This window comes from Canis lupus, chromosome X (assembly GCF_011100685.1).
Source record: "Canis lupus familiaris isolate Mischka breed German Shepherd chromosome X, alternate assembly UU_Cfam_GSD_1.0, whole genome shotgun sequence".
Classification (NCBI taxonomy): domain Eukaryota; kingdom Metazoa; phylum Chordata; class Mammalia; order Carnivora; family Canidae; genus Canis; species Canis lupus.
This window is the reverse complement of record NC_049260.1, coordinates 69,854,244-69,864,381: the sequence shown is the minus strand read 5'-3', so window position 1 is coordinate 69,864,381 and position 10,138 is coordinate 69,854,244. Positions and strand designations below refer to the sequence as shown.

The following is a 10,138-nucleotide window of genomic DNA, read 5'->3' as shown; positions in this document are numbered from 1 at the left end:
TGATGCCAGTATATCCATATTGATATTCTGTATTTTGATACAGGTGTATGTAATTTTATAGATTGCCTCTATTTAAAAATAGCTTTTTAGAAATTTTCTACTTAAACAGATGGGTTAGTGAATTTCAAACTAAGATAGATGTGTAGTAAGGGAAAAAAATCACTTGCTAATACAGCATACTTTTTTTTTCTGCTCACAAAAATTATTCTTGAGAGTTAAGAAAGTACCATAGAGTTGAGCATTTACTTCTTTGTGTAGAACTCTATATGATAGAGAAGATATTTTGTAGATCAACCAACATCAAGTGGTCTGCAGGAAGAAAATTTGGTCTTTCAAGATGTGGTTTCTTTTTAAGATTTTATTTATTTATTTGAGAGAGAGAGACAAGAGTGGGAAAGGCAGAGGGAGAGGGAGAGAGAGAATCTCAAGCAGACTCCATGCTGAGCATGGACCTGAGATCATGACCTGAGCGGAAAACAAGAGTTGGATGCTCAACCAACTGTGCCATCCATGCACCTCTCAAGATGTGTTTTTGACATAAGTTTGTTATACAAGACGAGAAGGATGCAAGATGAGAAGTTATTCAGAATAATATTTTTTATCTAACTTAATTATTATTGGGACTAGGCCTATAGGAGGATTTGGGACATGAATAGATATTAGCAATAAGCTTGGTGTTTCTGAATAGTCTCCTTTTTCTATGAACTATTTATTTATTAACTCCTCATCTACATAAAAGTGTTAAAAGCTAAAACTTTCAACAAGAAGTTTTAAAATACAAAATATGCATATGTTAGTACATACTTGAAAAATTTACATGAAGGATAGGTAGAATTCACCAGGCAAATAAACATATAAAGATCTGAATTCAGGAGGGTATTCATGGGAAAACTGTAACACTAAAAGAATTAAAGGAATCTTAGTATGGGTAGAGAATAAGAGAAGATAACAGAGAAGAAAAGATGTTGGAGAGGTACATTGGACCAGCTCTTAAGGACCTTGTAAAAAATAGGGAATTTGTGCTGTGGCAAGAGCATGGAGAATGTATTAGTGGGAAATAAGCCTGGGGGAAGGGAGAGCAGTTAAGAGGTATTTACAGGAGTCCAGACAGGGGTTGAGAATGGCCTGTACTAAGATATTGGGAGTGGAAATTCAGAAAAAATGGACAGATTTAAGAGTTAATTTAAAAGATAAAATAGGTGAGGCCTGGGTGGCTCAGGGGTTAAGCACTGCCTTCAACCCAGGGCATGATCCTGGAGTCCCAGGATCGAGTCCCACACTGGGCTCCCTGCATGGAGCCTGCTTCTCTCTCTACCAGTGTCTCTGCCTTTCTGTGTATCTCTCATAAATAAAAAAAAATTAAAAAAAAATAAATAAATAAAATAGTTTTTAAAAGATAAAATAGATAATACTTTGGACTAATTAGATGGTTGAATGAATAGAATGCACAAGGCATTCACTTGGACAATGTTAGATGGAATATTATAAGCATCAAAGCATATTTATTTTGATTTTATTCTTTGGCCCATAAAGCTAATTACAACAAGGAAACAAAGGATATATGCCATACAAAAAAAAGGATATCTATCATATAAAAAAACAAAGTACCAAACCACACAAGAAAACAAAGGATACCTGCCATATATTCTTTTGTTCCCACTTCCTGACATGACTATATGAACACATACTGCCCTCACTCCCCTACCCAAAACACACAATATTTCCCAGGAAGCTTTATAAGTGGTTTCCAAATGCTAGTCTATCTACAGATGGGCTGAATCCAAATAGTAATTTTGGAGAGAGTCATGTACTGAAATACAGATTTCTGGATGCTATATACTAAATTAATATCACTTGTGTGAGGCCCAGGGACCTATATTTTGATCAAATACCCCAGATATTTATGCACATACAGGTTTGTGACCCATGGTAGCGAACTTTATATTGACTCTGGATTTCTGATGTCCATTTAATGTATGACTGCAAAAGGAAGGCAAAAAAGGGCCCTAGCTGGTGAACTTGCAGATTGTTGCTTCAATTTCAATGGTTTTCTTCTCTGATCAAGAATGAAGAAAATGGGTACTGTTATCTTCCACTTATGGCTCTGCTTTATATACCTGTGAGAGGAGAATCAAAAAGAGCCAAAAAAAAGAAAATACATTTAACATTTTGGCCTGATTTATAATTTTCCATTCCCTCTTACAGCAACCTCAATTCTTTCCTTCATTCTTTCAGTACTTACTTTCAATACTACTAACTTACCATGAAGTTTTATGTATGATAATAATTGTACAATTAAATAATGTATAATTGGTTATAGTAATTTAAGCAAAAAAAGGAGCTCTTTTGAGGAAGTTTGGAATCCAATTATTTTGTTCATAAGGATTATTATCAGTTACCTTGGTTATGTGTTTTTATTGTAATCAATATTCATAATTGATTATTAATACATCTCATCCTTTGCTTTAGTTATTAAAGTCACTAAAATTTATTTAACAAGTAACACTTCTTTTTAAATAAATAAAATTTGCTAATTGTTGAAATAATTATTATTAGCGTTCTCATTCTGTTAATTTTACAAAAATTGTTTTTGTCTTGTTTTTGCAATTCATTCATTCAATGAGTTTCCTCCTATTTGAAATTTAAGAACTATATTGCTGATTGTAGGATAGGTATGAATTGCAGTTCTTGACAATGTAATAAGAAGTAAGTTTGAGGAAATAAATATGTACTTAATGATATCCAGCAAGAATAAGGCTTCTATAATGAGGTGTTTTTCTTTGGTTTTGAAGATTATCTTCTAAACACTAGCCTGTATCTACCTGTTTAAGTGTGAAGCTAAAGCTGTACACTAAAAAAGTAAATACATCTGCTTCATTTATTCATGTCTTTATACAATTTTAGTTAGTTAGTTAGTTTATTTATTTATTTATTTATTTAATCACAGTCACAGAAGAGCATTTTATTCATATCCTCAACCTGCTAACCAGTGTTTAACCAATGTGGTTCTCTTGCTCATAATCAGATACCTGTTTGTTTCAGCAGACACAGTAAGACCCTCAGCATATCGGAGACAAAAACATACGGCTTAGAGACAGCTGTTGAATAGCATCATTATTTTTTGAAAATCCCAACAACCTTGCAGTGAGGGATTTTAGGGAAAAGTAGAAGAAATCTTCAATTACTGACAGGTGCTTGTGCTCTTAAACTAGATTCCAAAACAATGAGACGAGGTGTACTACTTCCTTCAACCAAAGTTTCAAAATTCTTTACATTTCTCTTTTAATAATCTGCACACTGCAACAGTGTTGGCTGTAAAGTTCTCTTTTTTCTCTGACTGCTACAATAAAATTAGAGTACTGTCAATAGAAAAAAAAGTGTTGCTCCCTAATCTAGGATGCAATAAAATCACACATAACACAAAACAAACCATTTAAAATCAGATGTTTAAAAGAAAACTGATCTTCTGGAATGATATGTCTTCCTAAAAATAAAAATGTTCGAGGAAAGAATAGGGCATAATATAACAAAAACCCTGGAGTTATACCTATCAGGTCACAATAGCAGTAATAAATGTAAAGCTGAAGCCATTTGCTCTGATCAGTGATTCCCAAAGTATGTTCCACACACTGATGTTCGCTGCTCACCGTTAACGGTTCATATTAGTGGTTTTGTAACTTAGATCAAACGAAGCCTGTGGCAGAACAACTCTGGTTGGACTGAGAGGAGCTGCAGCCCACAGAATGGACATTTCCTTCCCTTCTCCTGCCTGTGGCAGCCCCCGAAAGAGCTCTCTATTAACCTTCAGTCTGCTGTAGCACATTTCCAAAATTACTAGTTGAAAAACACTTGCAGGGTAACTTGGACATCCAGACAGGATTTGTTGAGGATTGAAAAACATTGGTCATTAATGGGCATTTACCAAATAGCTGGAATATATGAGCATGATTACATATGTAATAGAAGCCAAACACCACAGTGAGCTCATTAGCTGCTGTTAAAGATGATCCAGATTCATGGAACTTCCAAGTATGAGAAAATACAAAATGTGATTGTGATTCATGATTTCTTTAAGTGTTAATCAATGAAATGATAAATACCTCTCATTAAGCATAGTGTTTAACTTGTTGTTACCTTGGGCCTAGCTCTCTCAATTCAATGATTCCTGGGGGGAAGTCTGGAGTTACTTCAAAATTGTACTCTAATGAGATCGCCATCTAAGGTAAAACAAGCTTGGTTGAAATATTCATTTATCTTTGATGCTCCTGACAGTCCTAGTGAAGCCCTGGGGCAGTTGTGATTTTTCTGTGTGCAAGAAAGCTTAGTTCTGTATGCTCAATGAGAAAAGGTATACCTGGGGTAATTAACTTCCTATATTCTGAACATAAGCAGGATTCAGTGAGGGTGTGTGTGTACACACACTTGTGCACCAAGGTTTCTCAATAGAAGTACTATATTGACTTCTGAGGCTCAATACTTTTTTTTTGTTGTTTGCTGTTATTCGTGCATTGCAGATATTTATCAGTACCCCTGACCTCGAAGTACTAAATGCCAGTAGCACCCACCTCCAATAGGGATGGCCAAAAATTGCCAAAATTCCCCCCCGGGGGTGAGGCGGGCTAAATCTTCCCTTCCCGAGTGGTGAGTCACTGATGCAGACCCCTTACAGATCATGTAGGGGTAGCAAAACAGTGCTGTTTCTCCTAATGGATGAGGGAGGAGTGCAGCAGAATTTCCGGGCTGGAAATGTCCACAGACAGTATCTAAGAAACGACTCCCTTCATGGCACAAACAAAGATGCGGAGGCCCAGAGGAGTGACATGATATCTTCATCTTTAAAAACCAATGTTTTCTGGGACGCCTGGGTGGCTCAGCAGTTGAGTGTCTGCCTTTGACTCAGGGCGTGATCCTGGGGTCCCCAAATCAAGTCCCACATTGGGTTCCCCGCCGGGAGCCTACATCACCCCCTGCCTATGTCTCTGCCCCTCTCTGTGCGTCTCTCATGAATAAATAAAATCTTTAAAAAAGCAAAAACAAATAAACAAACAAACAAACAAAAAACAATGGTTTCAACATCATGTTCCAAAGCACATTCCACATGGCACTAGTTCCTTAAGTCATTTCTCTAAAAACAGGTTCTGGGGTCTCCTAAGTGGGAGAAACACTTCACACCAAATCATTCACTTGCAAGTAAGAAAAACTTTTAAAAATTTCATTTACACAAGGACGTCTCAAAGATTTCTGATCCTGGATCCTCTTCTCATGTCTGATCCCTACTAACAGGAAGCTGAGCGCCTCTGCCCTTAGGGCACGAACGCACTAACTACCAGGTACTCTCCCCGTCTTGGAGGGCTGTTTTAAACCTGTCTGTGGTACTCCGAAATTCCTTATGAGGCGTGCCAACTATTCCAGTTTTCAGGTGAGACATTTAACCGAGGGTAAAAAACTTTTTTTTTTTTTTTTTTTGGTAAACCCAGTTTGGTTTACTGGTTGGAATGACAGATGATTTTAAGCAATTCATCCTGTGCTCGGCACCAAGGAAATTCTAAAAGAAGGCTTCTTCTGAAGCCCTCTCTGACCATCCCAAGCACCCTTTCTTGTGGATCCTACGGTCCGGTCCCTGCCATTCATTTGGCACTTAACACATACTGCTTTTTGTTTTTGGTGGGTGTGGCCTTCTTCCCTCAACCTGACCAGTTTCCAGCAGGCTAAGGACTATGTTTTACGAATCTTCATATAAATTATCCTCTTGCTATGTTAACATATCATGCAGTAAATCCTTTTTAAGCTATTTCTTTTAAAAATGTGCTCAACACAAATAATCTTTTTATAAACTGGTATTCAACATAGAGGCCTGGGTTTAAGTACAGAAAGGTTCTCCCAGCAGAAACCATGTTTACCTGGTCCCTGTAACTCTTTTATAGTTGTCCTTGGAGTATACTGCTAGAATGCTGACACCTGAGCCCATGTTCGCCGGCAAAATAGGGTATGGGTTATCAAGGCAATAAGGCATTTTTTTTTTTTTTTTTACACAATTCAGGATTTGTAGGATTTTCAAAATAGTAACATTCCGGCTTGCCGTTGAAGCCGACGGAGTCAACTGACAGTCCAGTTCATCCAGTTTATGGAGCTGCAGGTCAGCAATCATTCTGAAGTCCTTTTCAAACTTGAAAGCCCCGCCTCCGGTGGCGCAGAGGGTGGTGCGAAGGCTGGAGAAGTTCTCGCTGCGCATCTGAATAAACCTGTGCACGGCACAGCCGGGGAAGCGGATGAAGTGCAGGTTCCCTTTGCGCCCACACCCGGTCAGATTTTTCAGTTCTAGATGGACGTCTCGGATCCCGGTTTTCCCATAAGCCATATTAGAAGTGAAATACTTCATGATGCTCTTCAGGTTCTCCACCTCCCCTTGCTCCTCTTCAGCTGTAATATCCTTCGGTTCGAAGTAGACCACTTTAATCAGCGTTCCGCCGATATCCATGCTGAACCATGGGAATGGCAGCCTGTGTTTGCTCGTTCTCCTCCGCAGCCGGCATTTCTTGGCCGGGGAGTCGTGCTGAGGGGCAGTGGCTGCGGCTGCGGCTCTGGCAAGAGCGGGAGGCGCGGGGGCTGGACTGGCGGCGGGTGGAAGCCGTTGTGCAGCAGCGCGTTCCTGGCTGCAGCGCCGGCGTCGGCGGGGGCCCCCGGGGCGTGCGTGGCTGAGTGCTCCGACCGCCCGCCCGGGTCACCCAAGCCGGGGGCTGGTGCGGCGGCGCGCGGGCCCCGGCTCAGGCGGCCTCTCTGGAGGTCGTTCTCGGGCGTCTTTATTTCCCCGGATCCTCCCTGCGGTTTCCGATTCAGCAGCCGCAGAGCCGGCGCCGGGGGATGGCGAGCCCGGCGCTCCTCCCCTTCTCCCACGGGCTCCTCCCGGCTCCTCCGCTTTCTGCCCCGCGCGCCCGCCTCGCCGCGCCGGCCGCCGGGAGCATGCGGGCTCCTGGCACGGAACCGGGGATCGCCGCGGACCCCCAGCCGGGGCCCCCACAACCTGCCTCCCCCTGATCTCGGGCCGCGCGACTAAAAACGCTGCTTCCTTGCCTCCCTCTTCATACAATTTTAAGTGCTAGGGTTTTCTCTTGGTGATCTAAAATAATATTGAACACTGAGAGGTAGAAAATACAAGTATATTTTCACTATTATCAATGTGCCTTAATAATGTGGAAGGAGGGGCAGTCCAGCTGGCTCAGCCCGGGTGGCTCAGCGGTTTAAGGCCACCTTTGGCCCAGGGCGTGATTCTAGAGACTGGGGATCGGGTCCCATGGAGCCTGCTTCTCCCTCTGCCTGTGTCTCTGCCTCTCTCTCTGTCACTCATGAATAAATAAATAAAATCTTTTTAAAAAATAATGTGGAAGAAGTTTCTACTTATTTTGGTATTGCTATGCATTTCTTTTTTATCCCCTTGTCATATAGCCTTATCTATTTTTTCTATAAGTTTTAAAGTTTTATTTTTCACATTTAGATCTACACTGTATCTGGTATTAAAATATTCATCCATAGTCAAATAAAGCCATAAAGTTTCATAAATGGTGGGAGACCTTAGTGGATATTTGAACAACTGATTTTAGAGACAAGAAAATTGAGGGCCAGAGAAGTTAACTAACATTTGAGTTAGTTGGTCATGTGCCCAGCAGAATGTATGTTGCTTATAGTGACTCTCTTCCTTTTTATTACACATACATATCATTTACATATGACAAAAAAAAATCTCCCCTTGGATAAGGACTACTGAACAATTCTGACCATTGGACCATTGGAACAAAAGCTTGTTGTGTCCTCTATTGCACCCAGTGGCTATGTTTGTTGGCACTTTCTTACATAATGCACAGAAGATGGAAAATGGCTTTCACTTCCTATTCTAGGGCATGTCCTTATACCAACATTATTTTCTAGCATGACTATTCTGTGTAGATTTTCAATTAAGTTAACCAAGAATTGGATGCTTAACTAACTGTGCCACCCAGGTGCCCCTATTTTTTTTTATTTTAAATTCCAACATAGCTAACACACAGTATTATATTAGTATTATATTAGTTTTAGGTATACAGTATAGTGATTTAATAATCCATACATTACCCAGTGCTCATCACAACAGGTGCATTCCTTAATCCCCATCACCAATTTCACCCATTCCCCTACCCACCTCCCCTCTGGTAACCATCAGTTTGCTTTCTATAGTTCAGAGTATGTTTCTTGATTTGTTCCTTTTCCCTTTGCTCATTTTCTTTTTGTTTCTTAAATGCTATGTATGGGAGAAATCATATTTGTCTTTATCTGACTTATTTCACATAGCATTATATTCTCTAGCTCCATCAGTGTCATTGTAAATGATAAGATTTTATTCTTTTTTATGGCAAAATTATATATATATATATATATATATATATATATATATATATATATATATAATCTCCATTATCTATGGTTGGACATTTGGGGGTGCTTCACTACTTGGTTATTGTATATAACCCTGCTATAAGCATAGGGTTGCATGTATCCCTTTGAATTAATGTTTCTGTAATTTTTAGGTAAATTCTCAGTAGTATGATTGCTGGATAATAGGGCAGTGCTATTTTTTAATATTGAGGAACCTCCACACAATTTTCCATAGTGGCAACACCAGTTTGCATTCCTACAAGCAGTGCACGTGGTTTTCTTTTTCTTCACATCCTCACCAACATTTATTGTCTCTGTGTATTTGATTTCAGCCATTCTGACAAGTATGAAATGATACCTCATTATAGTTTTTATTTACATTTTCCTGCGATGAGTGATGTTGAGAATCTTTTCAATTGTTGGCCATCTGGAAGTTTTCTTTGGAAAAATGTCCCTTCATGTCTTCTGCCTATTTTTAATTAGAGTATTTGTTTTTTGGGTGTTGAGTTGTATAAGTTCTTTGTAAGTTTTGGATACTAATCTTTTATTGGATATGTCATTTGCAAATATCTTTTCCATTCCATAAAAAGCAGTAGGCTGCTTTTTAGTTTTGTTGATCATTTACTGTGCAGAAGCTTTTTATTTTAATGGAATCCCAATAGTTTATTTTTGCTTTTATTTCCCTTGCCTCAGGAGACATATCTAGAAAAATATTGCTACAGCTGATGTCAAAGAAGTTACTGCCTGTGCTATCTGCTAAGATTTTTATGGTTTCAGATCTTTCATTTAAGTCTTTAATCTATTTGGAATTTATTTTGGGGTATAGTGAAAGAAAGTGGTCCAGTTTCATTCTTTTGCATGTAATTATCCAGTCTTCCCAATATTATTTGTTGAAGATACTGTTTTATCCCCCAGTGGATATTCTTTCCTACATTGCCAGATGATTGACCATATAATTTTGGGTTAATTTCTGTGTTCTCTATTCTATTCTATTGATCTATATGTCTATTCTTGTGCCAGTACCATACTGTTTTGATTACTACATCTGAGTAATACCAATTGAAGTCTAGAACTGTGATAACTCCAGCTTTGGTTTTCCTTTTAAATTTGCTATGGCAATTTGGGACCTTTTGTGTTTCCATATACATTTTAGGATTCTTTGTTCCAGTTCTGTGAAAAATGCTGTTGGTATCTTGATAAGAATTGAATTAAATCTTTAGAATGCTTCGGGTATTACAGAAGTTTTAACAATATTGGTTCTTCCAATCTATGAGCATGGAGTGTCTTTCCATTACTTTGTGTCATGTTCAGTTGCTTTCATCAGTGTTATAGCTTTCAGAGTACATATCTTTAATATATTTGGTTCAGTTTATTCTTAGATATTTTATTCTTTTTGGTGCAATTTTAAATGGGACTGTTTTCTTAATTTATCTTTCTGCTTGTTCATTAGTGTATAGAAATGCAACATATTTCTGCACATTGATTTTTTTTTATCTTGTGACTTTGCTGAATTTGTGTATTAGTTTTAGCAGGTTTGTGTGTGTGTGAAATCTTTAGGGTTTTCCATATAGAGTATTTTGTCATCTGTAAATAGTGAATGTTTTACTTCTTCCTTACCAATTTGGATACCTTTTATTGCTTTTTGTTGTTTAATTGCTGAGGCTAGGACTTCCAGTACTATGTTGACTAAAAGTGTTGAGAGCGGACATCCTTGCCTTATTCCTGATTTTAG

General features: G+C 38.6%; 1 pseudogene; it reads right to left on the bottom strand.

Moving 5' to 3' along the window:
• Positions 1-5,427: 5,427 nt before the first annotated feature.
• Positions 5,428-10,138, bottom strand: part of LOC608992 — a 67,808-nt pseudogene continuing 63,097 nt past the window's right edge.